The 26,721-nt window shown below is 36.6% G+C and overlaps 1 long non-coding RNA gene across 1 annotated transcript in view; it reads left to right on the top strand.

Moving 5' to 3' along the window:
* Positions 1–26,721, top strand: part of LOC111551612 — a 55,820-nt gene that overhangs the window by 27,281 nt on the left and 1,818 nt on the right. The window lies entirely within an intron of this gene.

Consider the following 26,721-nt stretch of genomic DNA (forward strand, 5'->3'; position numbering starts at 1 on the left):
GAGAACTTTTATGTCTAGCTAAAGGATTGTAAATGCACCAATCAGTGCTCTGTGTCTAGCTCAAGGTTTGTAACACACCAATCAGCACCCTGTCAAAACGGACCAGTCAGCTCTCTGTAAAATGGACCAATCAGCAGGATGTGGGTGGGGTCAGATAAGGGAATAAAAGCAGGCTTACAGAGCCAGCAGTGACAATCCACTCCAGTGTCCTTTCATGTTATGGCAGTTTTGTTCTTTGGGTCTTTGCAATAGATCTTACTGCTGCTCACCCTTTGGGTCTGTGCCACCTTTATGAGCTGTAACACTCACCGCAAAGGTTTGCAACTTTTCTCTTGAAGCCAGTGAGACCAGGAACCCACCCAAAGGAAGAAACTCTGAACAGGTCTGAACATCAGAAGGAAGGAACTCCAGACACACCATCTTTAAGAACTGTAACAGTGTGAGGGTCTGTGGCTTCATTCTTGAAGTCAGGGAGACCAAGAACCCACCAATTCCAGACACACTGCTATCTATACTATGTTTCTGTTTTGAGATTTCTGAAACCCATTTTACAAATTACTTTCATGTAGCCACTACTTCCAGGTTTGCTCACGTACGTGACAATAATTACCCCATTTTGCTTTCCATGTATATTTTAGGTCACAGGCTCTTATAGGTAAAGGTGATGCTTTAGACATTCTTTGTGCCCATTGTTCCAACCATCTGAGGAGTCCTTCCCTGCCTGTTATGATTCCACTAATTCCGTCAAGATGCAGTTTTCTATTACTTATTTCACTGAATCTTTCCCATCATCCTATCCCGAACTCATTTATTCCTTTTCTTTTACCCCATAGAAAAATTTACTTTTAATTCTGTACAGATTTGTTTAACAAAACTTTATTTTACATGTAGTAGCATGGTGGTCTGGAGCTGGACTAAAGTCTGGCTCTAATGCATCTCGCTGTGGGAATCTTGGCAAAGTACTTACTATCTGCCTCTGTTTCCTTACTTGTAAAGTGGAATAGTAATAATGCTGCTTAGGGCTGTTCTGAAGGCTACGTGTGTTAATATACGAAATGCTTAAGGGAGGGCCACTGTTTTTGACACTCAGGCTTTGCATTATACAATTCAAGAAGCATCTTTCATATAGAATGCAATGTAAATGGTACCCTGGAATTGTGCAGTATACTGCCTGAACAATAATTAATGGCTACTTTACTTAGTCACTGGCACGTAAAAATAGCTCCAGATGGCTGGGCACGTTGGCTCACGCCTGTAATCCTAGCACTTTGGGAGGCTGAGGCAGGCAGATCATGAGGTCAGGAGATTGAGAACATCCTGGCTAACACAGTGAAAACCCGTCTCTACCTAAAATACAAAAAAATTAGCTGGGCGTGGTGGTGGGCACCTGCAGTCTCAGCTACTCGGGAGGCTGAGGCAGGAGGGCAGGAGAATGGCGTGAACCTGGGAGGCGGAGCTTGAAATGAGCCGAGATCACGATACTGCACTCCGGCCTGGACGACAAAGACTCCATCTCAAGAAAAAAAAAAGAAAAGGTAGTTCCAAGTGTGTCTGGGAGTATTGATATTATTGTGGTTTTTTGTTTCATAGGGATAAAACATCTGTATCCTTAGATTACTTATTTTTTCTAACTTCACATCCTTCCCTTCTCATCTCCTGCTTGCTTCTGCTCATCTCTTACATATTTAGTTGTTAACCATGGTCAACTCAGTCTTTCACACTGTATACACAATTTCTAGGAAATTATAAATTACTAAACTTACACATGGAGAAAAATTAGATAAATAGGAAAGTGAGAAAATTACCTAAAAGAGACTTCATTCTCCATAAAAATGGCAGGCAAAAGCATATTCTGTGCTGAATACTTATTTTACGATGAAGAAAATTATTCCCTTGCAATCTATCTACTGTTACTTAAAATCCCTAACAAATACAACACAAATATATGATAATTTGATAAACCACATGCATAAATATTTAGGCAAAAATCTCAAAATGTTAGTAATTGAAATTACTAACTGAAAACAACACAACCAATATGAAGTTTGTTTTAACTATGGTGGGATGGTTCAGTATTAGAATATCTATGAATGCAATGACTATATCAAATAATCGACAGTTTGAGAAAGCATTTCAAAAAATTATGCAGTAAAATTTAATATCTCAATAAAAGAAAACATCTGCCGTGGCTAAAACAAACTTCACATTGATTTTGATGTTTTTTAATGTACTGCAGTTTGCAGTTACTAAGACATCTATTCTTAGAAGATATACAATTTTGTAGTGTTTCAAAATATGATATTTATATCTCAAATTAAGCATCAGCATTGTGCTTTAAGATTGAAAGCAGGAGAATTCATTTTATATTAAAAGTTGTCGGTTTACCCATACACAGTTAGAGAAATTTGTCTTGCCTTTACTTACCACGTCTTTCCCCTTTACCTACATACCTAGAAGAGGTATTATTATTAGATGTGATTTATTATTAAAATAAATATTATTTACCAAAAACATTTTACATTTCAAGAATTATATTCAAGATCTCGTCTTCTATTTTTTAAATTGGTATTTCTGGTGATTGTGTGGACCTATGTTCACATGTTTAATTGACTTCAGTGCTTAATATTAGTTCATTTTCATTTTGTTTTTTTTTGTTTTTTTTTTTTTTTGGCAAAAACTGGAAAAGTTCCCTTTCATTTTCATTTTGACTTTATTTCCCCCTGAGTTCTTGATCTTGTTTTCTATTTCAATCAGCTAGAAAATCTATAAGAAATGTTCTAAATAAAATATAAGGGTAATCATTTCAGGCATTAAATATTCATGACTATTTTATTTTCCCACAAGAATAACAACTTTATAGGTACAAACCTTTGTGTCACAATATGTTTTTCTTAAAAATTATAGTGCTCCTTTTACTTTGGATATGTTGATTTTTCAAGAGAACTGCAAAGCCTTTTTATAGCTAAAATTTCACTAGTTGAATGATTATAGGATTTTTTCTTTACTGTCTTTGTAATATAAAACGTTATTGAGAAAAGTCAAATAAAACCTAGGTAAAAGACAAATATATCCTTTTCATGGATTGGAAGACATTAAATGGTATCAGTTTTCTCTAGAATGGTCACCCTAGCCAAATTCCTGCTAGAAATTTTTAGTGAAACATGACAAGATTATTGTAACACACACACACGTATACATACATGTATATAGCCAAAGTAAAGAAGAAATAATGCACAAGATTGCTATTCTAGTAGATACCATGACTCAATAAAAATCTATAAAACTTAAGGCAGCATGATATGCTCACAATGAGAGAACAAATGAATAATAGAATGGAAGAGAGACCACCCTACAGTCAGACTAATGCCTATATGGACATCTGATTTATGACAAAAGTTGAAATGCATAGCAGTTTGGAAGGGACTGTCTTTTCAATAAAAATGCTGGAATAATTGGATATCCACCTGAAAAAAAAATGAAACTCGATTCCTATCTCCCACTATATACAAAAATCAATTCCAATTGTTAAAGGCAAAACAACACAGTTTTCAGAAGATGAATGAAGACTATCTCCATGACCTTGCAGCTGGAAAAATTTTCTTCAACAAAATACATAAAGTGCTAAGAATAAAGAAGATTAATAAATTAGAAGATTGGTAAATGTGACTGTAATAAAATTGAGACCTTCTGTTTATCAAATGTCATTGTTGAGTGAAACAACAGACGATGTAGTGAGATAAAGTACTTGCAAAATATATAATTGTCACAAGATCCTTATCCAGAATTTCTGCAAATGAATGAGAAGACAGAGTAGAAAAATGGGTAAAGGAATGTAAAGCCAATTTACAAAGAGGATATCCAAATAGCCAAATGGAAATTTGTTCAACTTCAGTAGTAATTAGAGAAATGAAAATAAAAATCATTTATGATACCATATACACATATGAGAGTGGCTAAAAATGTAAAAGACTGATGATAAATTTTGGCAAAGCTGCACATCAGTGGGAATTCTCATGAACAATGCTGATGTTATCGTAAATAAGTATAATCATTTTGGAAAACACTTTGTTGTTTTTTGTTACTATTGAATGCATGCATCTCAGTAACTTGGCTATTTTTCTATTTACAGACACTAAAACATGGCCAAAACAGATAATTTATTCATAACACGCAACTGTAAGCAAACTATATGTCCTTGTATAGTAGAATTATTAAATAGTGGTATTCTCATACATTAAAATTCTATACAGCAAAGAAAGTAATAAACTTCAGATACACAATATAGATGAATTCAAAAGACAATGTTTTCTGAAGAATTGTAATAAAAAACCAGCTAAAATACATATTTCAAAAATACTAATCCTTAAGCTTAGTGACATACAAATAGTTGATGTAACTATTAACAAAAAGGGTTGATCAACATAAAATTCAAGATAGCAATTTTTTTGAGGAAAGGAAGACTTGTGAGTGGGAAGATGCATGCTGAGGATGTCTGCAATGTTGCTGATGTTTTAAACATTTTTTCACTTGAGTGGTGGTTTAATATTGGTAATAAACATAATTTGTTAATGTGAACATTTGTATTTTCTATATGTGTGCTATTTAACTGTAAAATGTTTTGCTTCTTACAGGAAAATATGCCAAAAGTTAATTAAGTTCCTGAGGTACAGTTTTAGTATAGTGACTCTTTTCTTTCTTTTCATCTTCTAAATAAGAGATACCATCTACCAAATAATTTTGTGTTTCTACCAGGTGAAGATGTGAAACTGAAAGATATTGATTACATGCTGAAATATTAAAATTTTAGAATATCTTACTGATTTATGGCGACAACAGAAGAAAATATTTGATTTTGAAATTATCTCCCAAACAGAAAACATGTTCATTATCCACAGATAATTAACAAATGAGTCTGCAGTCCTTCTATGACTGAGACTCTTCACCTATTGATGATGTGTGTGACAATCTATATCACCTGTAGAAATGGCCAAAATTTTGAAAATGCCTTGACCCGGTATCAGACATCAAACTTTTGGTTTTAACATTTTCAGATTTTAACTATGTGATCCTAGAATGCCATTTGCTGGTTTTCTGTTTTAATCTACCTCCTATTAGAAATTACACTAATTGAGAGAAGGTATGAGTAGTGACTAAAGCTATAGATAATTAACAGAGATTTTACATGGCCTTCAGAGGCTGGATTTGTACTTTTTAAAGTGCATGAGAGAACTGTAATTGTAAAAACCATGGGAGTCTTACATTTGCTTAATTTGAGGCTAGTTCTCTATAACTTATTAGGTTAACTATTTTGACTGAATAGACACTTTTTTTCCTGATCTGCTTATAATAGGTGAGAAACTATTTCAATTCACATTTTAAAAATGCAGTTATCCCTTGTTCTTCATGGAAAATTGGTTCCAGGACTCCAATAGATACTAAAATTCATGGATACTCAAGTCCCGCAGTCTGCCATGAGGAACCTGCAGATACAAAACGTTGAACTTTAGTATCCATGGGTGCTGCATCACACAAATACGGTATTTCCGATGAGCAGTTGGTTGAAACTGCAGATATGTTGGACTGACTGTCTACAGTATTTTAAAGAATAGTTTTAGGCTCAAAAGTATTATAAAGATTGTACAGAGAGTTACCATAATCCCGTCCCCACCCCCAGTTTCTCCTACTGTTAATGTCTTACATTAGTATGATACATTCATTACAATTAATCAACAAAAATTGATACATTATTACTAAAGTCCACACTTTAGTTTTTCTCAGTTTGTATTCAATGTACTTTTTCTTTTCCATATATGTTGTCATAACTCATTAGTCTTCTCTTGGTTATGATGATTTCTTAGATGTGCTTTTTTATGACCTTGACAGTTTTGAGGCACCTTGGTCAGATATTTTATAAAACATCCCTCAAATGAGATTTGTCTTGTGTTTGTATAATTAAACTGGAATTATAGGTTTTTGGGGAGAAGATCACAGAAGTAAAGTGCCATTTTTATCACACCATAGCAAGGGTACATACTATCAACATGTCTTATCACTATTAATGTTGACCTTAATCACCTGGCTGAGGGAGAGTTTGTCAGATTTTGCCACTCTCAAGTTACCATATTTTCATCTTTTCCTTGTTATGCTCTTTGGAAGGAGTCATGGCGCACATCATCCCAAATATATGGAGTTTAACTCCATGTCCTTGAGAGTGGGACAGCTGCATAATTTTAGTTGTTGTTTCTGCATGGGATATTTGTCTCTTTTTCTCCATTTATTTGTATTATTATGGATTAATTCACATTTTAAGTGGAGTTATGTATACCCATATTGGGTCACATCAGTTCTAATTTACCAGACCTCAAATTACGTCTTCAGCTTCATTTGGTATCCACAGGGTCACATGCATTGTTTTGAACAGGCTGAATTATCCTCTGTTCCACACACATTCATTGCTTGTTTATATTGACAAACCTCTAGCAGAAATATTCTTCCTTGCCTTCTTCATCTAGAAAAATTTTACTCATTCACTTTTCAAGATCAATTTTACATGTGATCTCATCTGTGAAACTTTCTGCAACTTTTCCAAATACTGACTCCTTTACTGCTCTTTGCTCCAAAAAACTGCACATGATTTTTTTTAAAATAGGACTTCAGTTTTATGGCAATTATAGATTTATATGACTCTGTATCCCATTTGATTGTGACTTTCTTCAATACAGGGACTAGATTTTATTCTTCTATACAATAGCCCCTGTGGCTAGAATAGTGTCTGAAACTGAAGTTTCTATTAAATCTGAATAAATAATAAAACCAACAATGAGAGATGCTCTGAATGCTCTTGAAACACACATTTTTAACCATTGCTGTATTCTTGTGAAGGAGATCATCGGGCGGAAATCATTTGGTGCATTGTTTTTCTAATTAATCCTATTATAGCAGAGGCTGTACATACTCAATTATCTTGTTCAAAATCAATTTCCTTACTTCTTTCAGGAAATATAGCCACGCTTAAATTAAAACAATGTGTCTTCACCATCTAGTTTCCTGGGGGGTGGATCTGTTTTAGAGGGCTCATTACAAATCTCTACATGCCATGGGAATTGCAAATAGATCATGATGTCATCATGGCAACTTTATGTTGTTTGATCAGATAGGTCAAATACTCTATGCCAACCTTTGGCCTGAAGTCACTGTTGTTTCATTTTTGGTTGTTTTCAGTTTTCTGGAATACCAACAGATTGCAATTCCTATATAAGAGTCTTTTTTATTGTGTTAATTAGATGATGTCTCATTGTTCAGTAATTTTACCTTAAATTCACAAGAAAGGACATTATTCTCTGTTGTATTCCTATGATTTTGTGTAAGATGTGATAGAATTACTAAATGGGGCCTAAGACTTGTGGGTTTCTCTTTGAAAATATATTAGGGCATCTCTAAACGACAAAGATTTTTTAAAGTAAAGAAGATTAATAGGACAGTAGGAGGGTCTTTCTGGCCCTCTATCTAAGAGACAAAAGGTTTTTTTTTTTTTTTTTAATGGGGGATTCCACCATGTTCACTTGCATGGTTGCTGAATGTTTCCTTGTGCCTGTCCAGTGAGCATTCTGCCAGACCCTGGATATGAATTAGAAGAGTGCACTGGGCCACCTGTAGGTAATCCCCTCTTTAGTATGGATTCACTTTGTTTTAAACTGTCTTTTAATCAGCTCTGTTTAGCACAGATGACAGGAGAACACATTACAGAATTTTAAGTCAAGCTCTAGGTCTGTTTTGATTTGCAAAGTATTTGGTTTTGAGAAGAGTATTTTCCAGGATGTCTGGGGAGAAAATGCTTTTCTGCTGAGCAGCGAATCACAGGTCATTAAGAGGGCACTTAAGGCCCCAGGCAGAGGTTGAACAATCAACATGCGCTTGTGATAGAATGACTTTTTCCATCAGATTTCTGATTGCCAGGAGCCAGCTGGGATGAATGTTTTTTTAAAAATTAAATTTGCAACCACAAGACAGGATTGAGTTTTGACTTCTCCACTTCCTGGTTATTTATTCAATACAGGGTTAAGAGTGACTAACACTTCAGTTTAAAAGTTAAAATCCTATTAACATATAAGTTAACTTTATACCTGTATTTTTTGAGTCACTTTTAGTATATTTTAGACTTTAATTTATTTATATAAATTATAAAGTATCACTACATATATAAATTAGCAATTTATATGAATACATAAGAGTAGCAATGTAAACAAATTTTACATAAGATCAGGCACATTCAGGGTGGTATGGCTGCAGAGGAAACAACTTTTAAAATCATTTAAAACTGTTGCTTTTCTGGCAAAAGTGAAACAATCAAAAAATAATTTTCCGGAATTATTTTTGGTGAACACAACTTTTAATTTGGCTTGATAAGGGAAAATAACTTTTAACTACTTGCTATATATTCTTTCATATATTGTCAACATTTTTATTTTCAGGACTAGATAGAATAATGTTGGATTGAATAACTTTTATAAAATTTAGTAATATATGCTGTTATTAGCTTTTTTGAATTTCAATTAACACACTAAAGTACTGAAGATCAACTAATTTCTACAAGGCAGCCAATAGCATCCAGTAGACATACAGAGACCCCATGATATGACTTTGACATTGTGGAAACTCAAAGTAGAGAAAATCTTCTAACCACAGCCATCTACTCACTGTAGTTTTATAGCACTGATTTTACATATATTTTGTGTATGTTTCATGAATTCAATGCTATTGGTGCGCATGTAATACCTAAGGCAATCAATGACAGATTAAGATTTTGTCAGATAGGGAAACCATTATAATCTCTAAGATATTTTCCTTTTTCCAAGAATAAATTTTCATCCCCTGGAGGCGATATCATTCCTATTGAAATGCATGGTTTATGGTAGATTCATTGATATTGAGAGCCTTGAATTCTCAATTAGAAAAATAGGAATTATACAATCAAGCTTACATTTAAATGTATCCCATTACAATGCGTGGTTGTGTAGTTTATTATTAGTTCAAGCAGTATTTTTGACTATCAGCTATATATCACACATGATGGTAGGTGCTAGTGATACATAATTGAATAGCATATCAAGATTTGGTTTTTCCACTAAAAAAACTTGCAGTATAAACAGGTAGGCAAACATATAGACAGATAATTTTAATACAAATGGCAAGTATAGTTATCGTAGTGAGCAAAGAAGGATCCTAGCTTACTTTTCCCATAGGTTAAGGAAAAGTGGAATGACAGCAAATTTATTATAAAGAATGAATGGGCTATGCGTCTGGAAGAAGACTCATGATATATGAGGGCAGAAGGAGAACAATCTAGTTGAGAAAAACAGCATTTGGAATGGCAACATGAAACTATATAACTAATGTACTCTTTGCACAAGCAAAATCAACTTAAAAAATTTTTTTGAGTCAGTCTCACTCTGTTGCCCAGGCTGGCTTGCAATGGCATGATCATGCTTCATGGTTCACTGTAACTTTGAACTCCTGGTCTCAAACGATCCATCCCCTGACCATTACCTCAACCTCCCAAGTAGCCAGGGCTATGGGTATGCACCACCACACCTGGCTGACTTAAAAAAAAAAAAAATATTTTGTAGAGACAAGGTATTACTTTTTTGCTTAGGCTGCTCTTGAACTCCTGGCCTCACGTAACCTCCTGCCTGGGTCTCCCAAAGCAGTGGGATAACAGTGCTTCTTAATCTTTTTCACCAATGTACCCCTAACAACAGAGATGGCTGTTAATACTGCATTGTTATTTTAAAGCTTAAAAGCTGCTATTTTAAACTTAAAATTTCATGTGAATTTTGAATTCTACTCTATTTTATATCTGCTTACTAATAATTTTAAATTACTTGTTAATTCAATTGCTCCAAAAAACATTTGAGTAATGCCGATAGTCTTAAAAGATGTGCCATGTTCATGCTTTGAGCATCCTATGGTACATCTTCATATCTGTGGTAATAGGTATGTCTGGATTTGAGAATTAAGTGTGGCCTTAGGTTATGAAGGAAATTTAAAAATAGTAGAAAAGTAATAGCATGTATTTCTCCTTTAAATACAATACTCAGGTGGCAAGGAAGAGGATGAATTTGAAGGATTTAAGAGTGGAAATAATCTAGAAGCTACGGCAGTAGTTTGAGTAAGAAGGAACTTAGGTTTATATCCTCCCATGGACACTGGGAGTTAGAGACCTTATTTTTACTACATTTCAAAGGAACAGCACCCAGGTCCTTGAGAAATACATTCCTGGGTTGTAAAACTGGCAAGAAGCATTTAAAAAGATTTACGTGTTAAAGGAGAAAAGAAAGGACTTACAATTCCAAGTTTTCTAAAGTCAATGTTCTAAGAAAAAGGAGGTGGGTGCTTAGAGATGGGAACAAGTCTGTTCAAAATTCAGTCAAGGCAGCCGGGAGTTGTGGCTCACGCCAGTAATCCCAGCACTTTGGCAGGCCGAGGCGGGCCGATCATGAGGTCAGGAGATCTAGACCATCCTGGCTAACACGGTGAAACACCGTCTCTACTAAAAATACAAAAATTAGCCGGGCGGGCACTTGTAGTCCCAGCTACTTGGGAGGCTGAGGCAGGAGAATGGCGTGAATCCGGGAGGCGGAGCTTGCAGTGAGCAAGCGCCACTGCACTCCAACCTGGGCGAAAGAGCAAGACTCTGTCTCACAAAAAAAAAAAAAAAAAAAAAATCAGTCAATTGAAGGGGAATATCAAGGACATGTTAGTCAGTATTAAAGATTAAATTTTAAAACTGACCTGAAGGATGAACATGGTGACTCACACCTATAATCCCAGCACTTTGGGAAGAAGAGATGAGAGGCTCACTTGAATCCAGGAGTTTGAGACTAGCCTGAGCAACATAGCAAGACCCTGTTTCTACAAATAAATAAATAAATAAATAATAGCTGGGCATGGTGGCATGCAGATGTAGTCCCAGTTACTCAGGAGGCTGAGGAGGGAGGATTTCTTGAGCCCAGGCAAGAACCTGTGTCTAAATAAATAAATGAAAAATAAAACTAACCAGCTGACTTCCAACAACTGCGTATGAAATAGCAAGGGAAAGAGGGACAGACAAGAAGAAAATAGCCAACATATGAACGTGTGTGTGTGTATACGTATACAAAACAAGTAAAGAGAAAAGACTTTCCATGGGCATAAATCCATTTATGTACTTTTTGCTTTGAAAAGATTACTTGATCATAAGCAATGCTGTTTGGAATACTGTCACAGTGTATAATTGTGATTGACTTTCTGCAAAATAGCACAGTCTACAGGGTTTTGAACGGTGATACAGGCAACAGCATTGTGTGAGGAAAGATTGATGCATATTCAGAATATATGTATATATTTTAGGGAAGATGAATGTCTGACCCCTCACAATGGAAAAGGTCCAACATAAGCAACCTACTACCGATTGACTGGCTGATTCTACACTAGCCTGGGAAGTCATATTCTAGCAGGGGTTCAGGATTGGTCTCTTCTGTTGGCGTATTAGACACTCAGCAATAGCAGTAACTAGGTCAGACTTGGTAAGAGAAAGTCCAAAGTTTGAACCATGGGACAGTCTTTATCCCTGCCACCAGGGACCCTTTTACATGGGTCCATTGATCTTGTAATGAATTGGTTGGGGAAAAGAAGTAACTGGCATATGTGTAATTTTGTCCACTGGAATATTGACAACGTATTGAATTGAACATACTGAAATGTTCACTTTGGTGAACATACAATGTATTGAAGTGAACATGGTAAAATGTTCGCTTTGGTGAACATTCACATGGAACAGAGATATCTTCATAGCTATGTGCCCATTGTGAGAGGCCCATCCATGTGTCTGTCCCAGACACTCATGTTACTAATGTCCCAACCACATTCATTCTGTCTGTGACCCTCCAGGAAAACCATCAGTAATTGTCCATGATCCAGCCTTCTCTCAGTCCAGGAAATGTAGACAACCAAATATACTGTTCGAACTTAGGCCCATATGGAATACTTTACTGCTGTCATTCACAGTCATGTTTGAGTGGGTCTCTATTGCTGCATCCACCCACTTGGATTTCTTCCTATATTTTCTGCCTGGGAAACTCCTCATTCTCTGGCTTGCATATTTTACTAAGGCATCTGAAGTACTTGCTATTTTCTGTTTATCAGATTCAATCATCAATATAGTGGACAACTGTGACATTTTTCAGAATGCTGAGATGGTCAGCATCTCTATGAACTGTATTATGGTGGAAGGTGAGAATTGTCCTAGTTGTGAGATTAGACTATGAAGGTATATTACTGGCCCTTCCAGGTAAAATAGCACTGTCTTTGGTGGTTCTTCCACACTGATAGGGAGAAAAAGCATTAGCTAGGTCAACAGCTGCATTCCAAGTGCCAGGGGCCATGTTGATTTGCTCAAGTAAAGATGTTACATCTAGAACAAGAGCTGCAATTAGATTTGCTATCTAATTAAGTTTGTGATAATCCAGTCGCTTCCCATATCCATCTAACTTTTTTACAGGCCAATCATGTGATTAAGTGAGATTACGATAGGTATCAACACCCTTGCATTTTGCAAATATATGAAGTTGGCAGAAATCTCTGAAATTCCCCCCAAAATGTAATACTGCTTTTGATGTATTATTTCAGTTGTTATGCAAGTTCCAGGATCCTCCATTTGGTTCTTCCTACTATGGACATTACCATTTGGGTTAAAAAGCCAATTTATATATTCTACCAGTTTCCAAATACGCCTTTTTAACTATGCCATCAGGCCCTGTTGAGAAACACATGCAGGGTGGATCTATGTACTTACTGGATCCACTGTCATTCACATTTGGGCAGACTCCACCGGTCACCTGACTACCATAAACCCCCACCCCTACTTTAACTGGTAAGTCACAGTGGCATTTTGGGACCCTAAGAATTACTGATACTTTGTCAATGTCTAGTAATGCCCAGGAAGTATTTACTTTTCCCTTATATACTCTTATTCTAGTAACTGGCTGCAGTACCTTTTGGAAAAAGGTTGGAGAAATAATTGTTAGATATACTAGTGGCATTACCACAGGGCTCTTCCACAAGGAGACCCAGACTGCTCTTTAAGAGATACCATCTCACACCAGTTAGAATGGCAATCATTAAAAAATCAGGAAACAATAGGTGTTGGAGAGGATGTGGAGAAATAGGAACACTTTTACACTGTTGGTGGGATTGTAAACTAGTTCAACCATTATGGAAAACAGTATGGCGATTCCTCAAGGATCTAGAACTAGATGTACCATATGACCCAGCCATCCCACTACTGGGTATATACCCAAAGGATTATAAATTATGCTACTACAAAGACACATGCACACGTATGTTTATTGCGGCACTATTCACAATAGCAAAGACTTGGAATCAACCCAAATGTCCATCAGTGACAGACTGGATTAAGAAAATGTGGCACATATACACCATGGAATACTATGCAGCCATAAAAAAGGATGAGTTTGCGTCCTTTGTAGGGACATGGATGCAGCTGGAAACCATCATTCTTAGCAAACTATCACAAGAAGAGAAAACCAAACACCGCATGTTCTCACTCATAGGTGGGAACTGAACAATGAGCTCACTTGGACTCGGGAAGGGGAACATCACACACTGGGGCCTATCATGGGGAGGGGGGAGGGGGGAGGGATTGCATTGGGGAGTTATACCTGATATAAATGATGAATTGATGGGTGCTGACGAGTTGATGGGTGCAGCACACCAACATGGCACATGTATACATATGTAACCTGCACGTTATGCACATGTACCCTAGAACTTAAAGTATAATAAAAATAAAAATAATAATAATAATAATAATAAAAAAAAGAGATTCTGTATCTTAAACTGCCTTAGATATGGAAAGTGACTTAGAAGTCATGACCAAGTATTATGGTGACTCAAGTCAGGATTTGGCCATCAGACTTCAATTTTTCTTTTCTGGTACATTTAAATAATGTCCTTGCAGTTTTCCCATCTGTTTCATTCTTAGGGACATTGTAATCAATTAGTCACTCTCAGAGATCCCTGAAGGTCAGGACTCTGCTGCCCTGTGTGACAAATGTGTTTATTTTGTCTTTGACAATTAAGTGATGTCACTTTGTCTCTGCTTCTCTAGGAATGTTATTATTCTCTTTGAAATCAGGAGCCTATCTCAATTACTATATTTCCCATTGTTACATGTGGCTGACTAAGATGCAGAACCATGGAGATTTTCAAGGATGAAAGTGCTGCCCTTAGAAATGTATCTGGCAATGAATAGTGGAGAAATTATCTCCTGGGTCTTCTTGGTGGATGGCTAGGTATATCATAGGTTAATCCACACCAACATTCCCATCTTCATAAACTTTGAATTCATTCCTGCTCATCATTGCAGGAAGCACTAACAGCTCCTCCTTATTAAACATATCTCACCATTAAGTCCTAATTTCAGTCCACCAACCAAGTAGGACATCAGAACCACTTCCAGGTGCATAAGCCAATTCATTAAATTCAGATTACTGAGTAACTGCACTCATATAAATGCATTTTGCTTTATCTGGTGTTATATTCCACCTTCCTTGGTTTAATAGCCGTAGAATTAGCTACAAAACACCTATCCCAGGATTTTGCTGACAGATACAACACAACGTTGCAATTCTTTGGAGTATAATTTCTTTCTTCTTGGGCCAAGCTGTGTAACTGACACGTGGAGAATATCCTTACAAGGAATCGGCCCCAGGTGAGGTTATCACAGAGTTTTCAAGCAAAGGAAGACTGGCTTTTTCAGACACAGGAGTGAAAGCTACTTCCGTTGGTCAGGGAGATTCAGCATGCCTCAGGGATTTGAGATGCTCTGTTTTATTTGAGTCCAACAGGATGTCCTCATTCAGAATTGTAGTGGCATGTTGTTTTTAAAATCAACGTCCTAATGCTCACATGTGAAACTTGAGGAAGATGTAAATTTAACTGATATTTGATTCTGTAACGTGCATAACTAAATTTAGTATTTGATTTTGTGGCAATATAATCAATAAAATATCTCTATTATTTTTGTTTTATTTATTAGGGGGTTTTTGTTTTTCCTATTAGCACTCAAATATATTCAGGATATTCTGTTCCAAAACATGGTCCTTGTAGTCATTTTCACTGCAGATAACTGCAGCAGTCACGTGGACATCCAAGGCACTTATTTCACTCGGAACATCATCACAGTTAAGTATGTAATAACATGATTAATTGTGATGCCACTGCTTGGCATGAATTATCAGCATACCCTTTCGCATTGGCAAGTAGTAACTCAGGGCTGTATTGAATTTCAAGGGAAGGACCAATCCCATCCCCCAGTCCCACCTTTGAGTGTCTGCCTCTTGGGACTACCTTTGCTACCAATTTTGTATCTTTCAGCATCCAGTCATAGAAAATCACACCAATAGTTTGGAGACAGAAAATTCAGTATAAGAAAAATTAATTGGCAAAATTAGTTAAAAGTGTAATGGAGTACTTTAAGTGGTATAGAAGTAGCAAGTTCAGAAAGCAGCTGCTTCCTCTAGGATTGTAGGATGGTGAGTCAAGAGACTAAGAACTTAGCAAATCTCTCTTACCCCAAGAATGTGATTCAAACCTTTTTGGAGAGGATGGCTGAAACAGGAAAACATAGCCTGATGTTGCCAAAGAAATTTGCCATAGACTACAGGCCAGAGTTAGTTCATAAGTGTGGTTCTCCATGTGGCTGGAGACAGTTTCCAGAGATTGCTGGCTGGATCTGGTATACAGAATCAGCCAGATGGGTGGTTGGAGAGGCTTGCTGGAGAGTAGAGGCCATAGTTCTGTGAGGGTCATTAAGGACAATACTGCTGGGCCACTCACATATAATCTGCGGGAAACAAAACAGCACTCTGGGGTCTGGAAAAGAAGTTTTCCCTATAATGGCTTTACAATGTCCCTCCATTACCCTCTGTTGTCAAAGCCTAACAGCAAACTGTCTGGCAAAGGAAAAATATTTATTGGACACACTGCAGTATCACAAAGCAAGGAAAAGAAGAGTAGATTTGGAGCTGAGATAAATTGGTAAGATAACCAATATAGTTTTGGACATTGGGATTGAGGTGCCTGTAAGACATCAACATAGATAATTAGCAAACCTTTAGATATGGTGTTTTGAGAAATCTCAGGGCTTTTAATGTAGGTGGTGGTGTTATCCACATAAGAGTGTTTGAGATCTCCAAGGAGAGCATACAGAGGAGAGGCTGCTGGGTTAAAACAAGAGCCAAAAGAAGGGCCATTCCTTAAGGATTGGTCAGAAACGATGTGAAGCCCCAAGAGGAGGGCTAGAAGAAGTGACAGTAGGACAGGTAAGGGTGATAGGTTTCATGGAAGCTCAAAGAGGAGAGGTGCAAAGAAGTGAGAGTGATCAGTAGGGTCAAATTTAGCAGAAGGAAATAGTAAGAAAAGACATGAATAAAGGCAATACTCCTGATTAAAAAGAAATCTGGAATAAGATGAATCTAAGTTTTATTTAGAGAGATATATGATAATTTCAAGAAGTTTAGCTGAAAACAATAGACAGGATGCAGCAATCTGGGGGCATGATGCAAGTGGCAGCTGAATGGTCAAATGAAATAGATTATTGTTTGATAGGAAAAACATGAACATGTTTTAGCCTGCAGATGTCTTTTGTTTGGATCACATTATGTTCCTTTGAAAAAAATGTAGCCTTCAGTGTCTGAAGGCAGAGACCATGAATTCCCTATTATATTTTATCCATCTTGAAACATTCATTTATGTTACCTGTTTTGCCCTGCACATTTTAGAATACTGACATTTGGGCTGCATATTTCTTAAATTTTAATTAATGGAAAAAAGGAGATTGTTAGTCATTTTTCCAGAAAGGCAATTTATAATGTAATTGATAAAATGAATCTTGGAACTAAAAAATAATTTGAAGTGATTGGCCTCCCTTTAGTGTTTGTGTCCTCAGACCAGTGCTGTCCTAAGATGAGAAAGGGTCGATGACTTTCTCAAGATCACACAGTCAGTAAGTGGCAGATCTGTGGTTAAAACTGAAGCTTTTCTTCCTTGTACTCTTAAGAATACTAGTCTTCATTCCCGTCCTGACACTCTCTTAAGTATCTAGTTTCAAAAGAAAATGTGGACAAAAGAGAAACCTTATGAAAAAATAAAATTATGTCTTTTAGGAATTGAGCAGAACATTATTTCACTGTTCTTCTTTTTCAACCCAGTGATTTTTTTCCTATGTGTTATCAAATAAGTCAAAGCTCTGACTAGCAATATACTATCCCTGGGGCTTAAACTCAATAATATATCTGATTTTAACCATACCTTAAAGCATCTCTTGGTCTATGTCTTCTTTCAGCCACCAAAATAATGTGGTTAATAAGAAAATTGTTCTTTTTTTTTAAAAAAAAATTACATTGTGTGTATTTGAGGTTTACAACATGATGTCATTAAGTACATATAAATACAGAGATACATATAAACACATAGTACAATGGTTACTATAGTGAAGCAGATTAACATATCTATCACATAGTTAATGTTTGTATGACAAGAGTAGTTAAAATTACTAATTTTAAAAATACAGATTTTAAAATTTCTGATACAATATAGTTTTATTAACTTTAGTCCCAATGTTGTACATTAGATGTCTAGACGTGTAAATCCTATATATTTGTTTTCTTTGACCTATAGCTCCCTATTTTCTCTCCTGTACCCTACCTGTGATAATCACTGTGTTTCTCTATTTCTGTATATTTCAGTCGTTTAAAATACACATACAAGCGAGAATATGCAATATTTTGGGGGGGGTCTGCCTTATTTCACATAGCATAATATCCTCCAGCTCCATCCATGTAGCAAATGACAGGATCTTCTTTTTTAAGGCTGAATAATATTCATGTGTGTGTGTGTGTGTGTGTGTGTTTGTGTTTGTGTGTGTATCACATTTTCTTTATCCGTTCATCTGTCGATGGGCATTTAATTTGTTTGCAAATGTTGGTTGTCATGAATGATGCTGCAATACACATGGGAATACAAATATCCTTATGAGGTAGTGATTTCCTTTTTGGGGGGAGTATATACCCGGAAAAGGGATTGTTGGGTTATATAGTAGTTATATTTTAATTTGCTTAAAAACCTCCTTTACTATGAACATTGTTCTTTAATCAGCAACATTGCTCCTTATCTGTCACTAACAAAAGTAGGAATAAAGGAGGCACTGTTGGTGAATTGCTTTGAGATCTTTAGATACTAGTGGAAAGCAAAATATCAGAAATCTCAATTTTTTTACCTCCCTTCTCTCAGGAATGTATATTTCTCAATGTGGCAATATATAGAAAACCAAGGAAATGAATATCAAGCTACAGAAAGGAGAGGCAAAGGCTTAAATTGCTTTTGCAATAATTTTTGTGAAGAAAGGAAGGAAATGAAAATGCCTGTTACCAATTGGTGAATAACTGGACTCCCTGACAAGTCTCACTAAGATCCAGCTTGCCCACTTTATGCACCTCATTTTTCATATGAAATGCAGAGACAGTAGAGTGTAGTAGTTAAGAAAATATTTCTAGGGAGAGCCAGGTGTAGGTTTGATACCAGGAGCAGCCCATCGCTATCAGTAGAAACTTGAGAAATGATAATTTGTCTGAGGCTTGATTTCTACTGTTATCAGATGGGAATAAAATCATTTCTAGTTTTTAAGACCAGACTAAGAAATCAATGAAAAATGAATATTAAGTGCCTAGGAAAGTACCTAGAGTTTCATAAGCATTTAACATATGTTGTTATTATCTATTAATATTATTGCTATAGGTAATAACAATACTAGTAATGATAATAATGATATAGTACTTATTGTATCTCTCTCCTGTATAAAACTTTTCAATGACTGCACTCATGAAAGAAGGTTAAAGCTCAAATAGTATGGATTCAGGGTCATGAAATTAGTCATTTTCAGATTATGTCACATACACACACACAAACACATTTTATAGGTAGAGTCTTTATAGAAATCTAGGTTGGATTTCTCATCATTCCCAAATATGTCACATCTTTTTGTACTTCTGTGGTAGTTGTTTCTAGTGTTTACTTCACCTATTAAGAAAGGCCTTAACTCTATTGCTATTTGAATAAAATCGTACTTTTCCATCAAGACATCTCTTACAAAAACATTTCTACTCTCCAAAACAGTAATTTCCTTAGTCATTCTTGCCTGGGTTCACTGTATAAACAATTTCTCTTAGCTATTAAATTGTAAGTCTCTAGGATCATGGACTATGTCATCTTGCTGTGTGCATCACCTAAGCATTGGGACGGCGCTTAGCAAATAGTAACAATGCTATGCAGTCTGTGAAAAGAGCAAGTTCTATTTCTCTTTAGCAGAAGAGGGCGGGCTATTTCTGCTTCACTGGCCTTTTGCTGCCCCTTTTTATCAAGTTTTCTTAGTTGACTGTTTGGCTGGTTGTCTCCGCTGGTTGTACTTGGGTAGATGACATGGTGTTGTATGACTATATAATCATGATCTGAGGATTAGGAATGTTGGACCATGTGAAAAGACCAAGAAAGTCAGTGATATGAAGGCACCCAAGGCTTACAAAGCAGATATCATGTTTTTACTCTGACATTTACGTTCCCCAGACTTCCTGAGCCTCTGTTTCCTTACCTGAGAAAAAGAATAGTTATTTTTATGTTCTAGAATTCAATAAAGGATTAAATGAGATAAAATGTGAAGCATCTTGTGCAGATCTTGGCACTCAATATATTGTACTTAATACAAGTTACATTTCCTCTTTCTCCTGAGAGGTATCTAGACATAACTTGTCACCAGAAGATCAGATTCTTATCCATCCTATAGATAAGATATTCAAAGCATAGATTATTTTTATGAATATAGGTCACTTGATGATTGAAAATGATCAAATGTGTAGATGATAAACTAGAATTTATAGAGAACACAGTGTTCATAAGGCATAAATATATCATTGAACAAGTACTCATTAATCTCTTAATAATGGCAGTCACAAAACCAGAGGTGAGTAAGATTAAGGTGTCAACCTTGTGATATGGTTCTTTTAACTTCTAAGTTCTTGTTTTCGAGTGACACAAAAATCAATTGAAGCCTGCCAGCTGTTTGGTAAGCTGTGTAAAATGAATTTGGTGAGTCAGCTGAAATCCTAATGGTAATGTCTTCAAAGTAGCGGATATATCTGATAGGTCTGATTTGTTATCAGTTATTGTGGGCTAGTCTAGCACTTTGGGTAAGGAAAGAATTGGGGGTGGACAGTTAGGGAGAGGCATTCCTGTTATCATCTAATGCTGGTCTGATGAAATTTTTCTTCTCTTAAAATATCACAACATTATTTATAAAATGTATTAAATATTAATAATATATGTATTTACATTGCAAACAAGCATAACAATACACTCTGATCCTTTTTGTTGGGTTATATTCTTCCTGTTGTATGCATTTAGAATCTGTAAGACAATTCTGTTAATTCCCCTCCAACCCCATCTCGTCCTAGGTATATATCTTCTCAGTTTTCATAGTCTTCTTCTTGTGCCCTGCTGCTGATCAAATCATAGTGGACAATTTCTCTTCCTTTCTAATCCATTCTAATTAAAGCAACAATTATTGTTTCCCTAAATTATTTTAATCAGATTGCTCCCTACACAGGAAACCACTGTAGCTCCTAATTAGCTCTTGAATCAAACTCTTCAGCACCTGCCCCCAAGGCCTTCAACTCCTGTTGCTCATTTATGCTGGGTTTATTCCATGATACACATTCAGATAGAATAAACCTTCTTTTTCTTCAAACACTCTTAGTTCACTTCTGAGGTTTAAGGCTTCTCTTTTCTCCTTTAAAATATGTACTCTTTTTCCATTATACGAAGTTGTATCGCTGTTGTGCTGAACCCCTGTTAACCTCAATAAGGAAAGAACCAGATTCAAGAGGCAGAAGAGACCCAGAGCCAGTACACAAGACATGGGGTTGTATTAGGTGTTTACATACAGGAGAGAGAGGCCAGTGGCAGCAGGCTGAACAGGAGAATTACCTTATGTATAGAAGTTGTCCAGGAGTGGCCAGCATAACCACATGGCCCAGGAGTGGTGGGCTGGGCAGGAAAACTGCAACCACCTGCAAATATCATGCAGTTTATACAACATTTTCACTTAACACCCTTCCCCTAACAGCCTCCACTTGGCAACCTTCATTTAACCTGAAACTCAGGGCTTCAATCCCTTGCATGGCCCATGTTCCATGGGATGGGCCAGTGACTCAGATGTTCCTCAGAGACAAAGAATGACTCTCCAGCTTGGCTGCACCTGGATTCCCTAGCTCCATAAACACATTCAGATGTATTTGCCATAGAGGGTTGTTCTAAGGGTATGCTTAAGTTATTGCTGTCAGGTGCTTTTACCCTACAGTCTCCATCCACCTTCAGATTTTCTTCCTCAAAATTCCCTGTCTTATTATATTCTCTGATGAACTCTCCTAAATTGTTGTTAATTCCGTAACTGTAGCATTTTCTTATTTATTTTTAAATACAGAGTTCTACAAGGTTGAACCCCCCGCCCCACCACACACATACACAGAGTTCTTAGCTTACCTCATTCTAGGCTCTCTTCAAGCACTTTCGATGTGTGCTAAAAAAAATTAATACAACTCTGTATAGGATATGCTTTCCTTAAGTCATTTTACTGATAGTGAAAATGAGACAGAGAGTTAACAGGCTCAAAGTAATTGGCTAGAAAGTTTTGAAGGTAGATTCTGAAGGAGGCCCTCTGGCTTTAGAGTTTGTGCTTTATTTTTTATTGTTTTATTTATTTATTTATGTATTTATGTATTTATGTATTTATTTATTTATTCATTCATGTGTTTGAGATGGAGTCTCCCTCTGTCACCGAGGCTGGAGTACAGTGGCACAATCTCAGCTCACTGCAAGATCCACCTCCCAGGTTCACGCCATTCTCCTGCCTTAGCCTCCCTAAGTACTGGGATTACAGGCGTGAGCCATCACGCCCATCCAGAGTTTGTGCTTTTTGTCACCAAACTGTACGATAGTCAAATTAGCTTATATTCATGTGTGCATTTTCTCTGTTGGAGGCTTTGTGTGTTAGTTATATTTGCTCATTAACCTCCCAAAATTGATTGGCAGAGTCCAGAAGTCAGAAACTATACAGATCAATTCCATATCTAGAAGTATTCTGTCCACAGAATAGAATCTCAAAACACATTGCTGCCAAGTCCACTAGCTAATATGTCAGCAGTTTTTTTTCTCTGATCAACTTTTAGACTAGAGCTTTAATTTTTAATGTTGTTTTCCTTCAAATTTCAGGAAGTTAAGAAGTCAGCCCTCTATAAAAAGTCTGAAGTTGTTTCATCCTCTGACTACACACCATATATGCAACATTGAGCCAATCACTGGGATTAAACTTTTTAAAAAATCCTTATTTGATGGAAATAGCTACCTTATTGGAGGACAATTATTAAACCCAAAAAGGGCAAACTTTTCTTTTATTATAATTGGTACAGAAATATACTTAATTATAATTTTAATTGCAATTGAATTATAGTTTTTATAAATGGTCTGAGGAGACACATGGGGAATTATGGGATTACATCATAAAGAGACTTAGTTTGGGGATATTAAAAAATTGTTCATGGAGAAGGCAACATGTAAGGCTAGAGGTTAATGGAAGTTGGCTAGGTCAAAGAGATGAGTACCTGGAGTAGCGTTTTACATCAAAGAACAGCACATGGGCCAGTCCTAAAATAATTGGGAATTAGAATCTTTGAGGAGCTAAAAAAAAAAAAAAAAAAAAAAAAAAGGAGGCCAGATGGTTGAATCACTGTGAATAAGTAGGAACATGGTGTGGGGTAGACTGGGGAGGTAGGAAGAAACTAGAAAATATAGGGCTTTGTGGACCATAGTAATAACAATTGTGTTTAATCATAAGAAGAGCATTCTGTCTTTCAAATTCTTGTCCTTTAGATGTTTCATTCAGAAGTTTCTCATCATTTTCATTGTGAGGGTGATAGGAGGGCAGGCAAGGAGGAGTATGCAGGTGGTGGTATATAAAGGAGACAGTGAAAGAATTATTAATGGTGTATGTGTGTTAATGGGAAAAGCAATTCTAGTCCTATAAATTTGTTACATAATTCTTTAATCGAGTGGCCAGCCATTCTATCCCATAAATCAATTGAAAACTTAAAGAATCCTAAATTCTTTCACTTATTTTTCACTTTAAGGAAAAAACACAGTGTCTAGATTTTTCTTTACATATCATGAATCATGTGGTGCTTGAACCTGCCACTTCAAGCCATGATTTATAATATGCCTAATTGCTTTCCTTTCCCTCCTCACAGCTGGCAGATGGAATACTGTATCTGTGACTGAGCCACAGTGGTATTTATGCTGCAAGCAAATGGTGTTACAGTCTGTGGATTTCTCCTTCTTGATCTAAATATCCTCAAGACAATGCAAAATTCTGAAAAATTTATCTCTGTTTCCTCTTTTGTCTCTGCTGCCCTCTTAATTTTTATACCAGCACACTTGGGATTTGAGCCCCAGTCTAAAGGTGAACTTGAGGATTGTGGCTTGTTTCTGTACAGCTCACAAGTTAAGTCACAGAAAATAGAAACTTTGGGAGTGATAATGAGTATATGTACAGCTTGCTTTGAGAAGAGCATTCATTGGAATTGCTATATTTCATAGTCTTGGCTCTTCTGTGGAATGTGTAGCTATATAATCAGAGTAGATTATTTGTCATTTATTCACCAGATTTTAAAATATCTATTTGCAATGTTTGCAGCTCCCAAACAACTTTATTTTTCACTTTTGCTAGTGTTTGTCTTCAGCTTGGATAGAGTTGCTGTGTCTTCCTTAGTTAATGCCCATTTATTCTTCAGTTTAGTGGCCTCTGAGATTGAAACATTTGGGAGAAGGAATCTCTGCCACAAGGTATTGATATTAGAGGTGAAATCATGCTCTTCACAGGTAACACCCGCTGGTGGAATTTCTGATGGAGATTTCAGTTGCACAAGTCCTATTAACCTGAACTGACATGCACCAGATGGGTAGAGAAGCAGCAAGCAACGAGAGTTCACTTTCAGGGATGGTGTTTGCTGAGTAAATATTTTTATTTTGGGGATAAGTAATTCTTAATAGCATCAGGAAAACAAAAAAATTAAACATGCGGATTTTGGGTTTTGACGGTAACTCAGGGTATTTTATCATTTTAAAATTTAGATCATTTTTTAATGAGCTACAAATAAGCAGCACAAATAGCTAGATTCTTGAACTTCCTTTCCTTCCTCCCTACTTCCCTTATTTCCTGCCTTTTTCTCCCTTCCTCCTTTCTTTCCTTCCTTCCTCCCATCCTTCTTCCCCTATATGGTTTTTGTTGTTACCAAAGTTATACACACATACTCTATAAGGTGTCAACCAATTTTTCAAACTTATTATAAAAATCTTCAGTCTCTTAGCTCTCACCACTGACTACCAATCAACTCCCCCCATCACCCTGTGCTGCCACAACTTGTGGCTCTTCCTCTACCCAGGCTAGAACTCTCTCTTCATTTGGCTAATGTTTTGGCTTTTATTTTTAAATCTCTAAATAACATGTTTATATTGACATCTTGATCTTTTCAATTAGATTATTTTTGATTTTCCACTATAAAATATGATACAGTCTTTTTCCTTTTTCACACTTTATTCATCAGCTCCTGCTACAATAAGAGGAATTTTTCCATTCCTGTTCTCTCAGTGTAGTTATGTTGTAATTTTTGTCACATCGATTCAGTGTTTATAGTATTTTGACTCTGTAAGCCGATTTACAGCTGAGCCATGATATTTTCTAGGATATATTTACCGACCTGCCCATCTTTTTTATTTGAAAAAGTAAAAATGTATTTTATAATTAATGGGCACAATTGTAATTTGGCACTAAAGCTTTTAGAATGGTAGATGCACACATGTTTTTCTTACGTGGAGCACCTTTACAGCAGCTGTCCTAACCCCAGGGATCTTTCCCTGATGTTTCTGGCACAGGTGGTGCTGCCTCTTTCTGACTGTCATGGCTTCTGCCTTAGATTCTGGCTCTTCAGATTCACCTCCTGTCTCCCCTGCTGAGCTCACTTCACCCTAGGCAGGCAGCTGAATTGGATAGGTGCAATGTATAGAATAGATCACTGCCATCCCTACTCTGGGGTTCACATTTGGCACCTTAGCTCTGCCATCAATTAATGGACACTTTGCTCTTCTATGCCAACTTCATCCAAGCTCTTTCCTTTTAGATGCTTTCAGTCATAAGTCAGGTACAACCTGTATACAACCAGATGTCTCCAAACCCCAGGAACATGTGTCAAACTCTCTGAATGTTTATCTGCAGGTCCCCTCATAAGTCTTAGTGTAGGCAAGCATCTCTCTCCCAGCCACAGCCCTGTGTGTATTGTCTCTGAACAAATTTTTGCTACAGTTCACTTTAACTTCCTGAAAAGTTCTTTACTTTCCCTTATGTATAGCAGGTACTGTCAGAATCACTTCCATCATTATTTAGTCTGTGAAGGTCTAGTACCATATTTTAGGGTATAGTATATTGAGCATCCATGATAATATTCTCAGCCTTTTAAACTCAGTTCAAACTCCAAGACAATAGAAGTCATATGTAACCTCTAGTTAAACTAATTTTTATCAAAGATTCTTTAGTGTCAGGATTAGCATTGGGCATTTTGCATGTCATTTGTCAATAATCTAATTAAAGTAGACACTATTATCACCTCCATTTTACAGATGAGGAAATTCAGGCCAAGCCCTGGTAAATAATGAGAAAGAAACAAAGAACATTGATTTAGTTTGGCTCTGTGTCCTCACCCAAATCTCATCTTGAATGGTAATCCTCATGTGTTGAGGGAGGTACCTGGTGGGAGGTGATTGGATCCTGGGGGACAGTTTCCCTCTTGCTGGTTCTTGTGATAGTGAGGGCGTTCTTACGAGATCTGATGGTTTTAAAAGTGGCAGTTTCCCCTGTGCACTCTCTTTCTTTCTTGCCACCATGTAAGATGTGCCTTGCTTCCCCTTTCGCCTTCTGCCACAATTGTAAGTTTCCTGAGGCCTCCCCAGCCATGCCATACTGTGAGTCAATTAAACCTCTTCTCTTTATGAATTACCCAGTCTCAGGAAGTATCTTTATATCAGTGAGAAAATGGACTAATACAAATATTCACACAAATAATGAAAAGCTGAGCACTGATCAAAACTCAGGAAGGCTGCTTTTGGAGTTCATAGTCTTAATCATGACACTATCTTGCCAAGTGAGGGGTAGATAAATACGAAGTTATCTGCCTATTTCCCTCATCTGTCTATTCAAATCCTACTCTAAGTACTTTAAGACATAATGAGATATCAAAGGAATTTTAGCCAAGCTCCTTAATAATAGCAAGAGAAAAGGCTCTTTGTCATGTAGGTAATCCACTTTAAGGAACGTGAATATCCAGGCTGGAATGGGGTGTGCCAGTTGAAGTATATGGAACAATGGCAAGATGAAGCTGGTACCCTGCAGGAGGAAGTGGTAGAAAAGAAAGGCAACATGAGAAAAATAATGAAGTGTTTTTGTCTTTTTCTCGACTTCAAATTTTTCTGATTAGCTCCAAGGAAGGTAGGATTCTTTCTGATGGT

This window comes from Piliocolobus tephrosceles, chromosome 13 (assembly GCF_002776525.5).
Source record: "Piliocolobus tephrosceles isolate RC106 chromosome 13, ASM277652v3, whole genome shotgun sequence".
NCBI lineage: Eukaryota > Metazoa > Chordata > Mammalia > Primates > Cercopithecidae > Piliocolobus > Piliocolobus tephrosceles.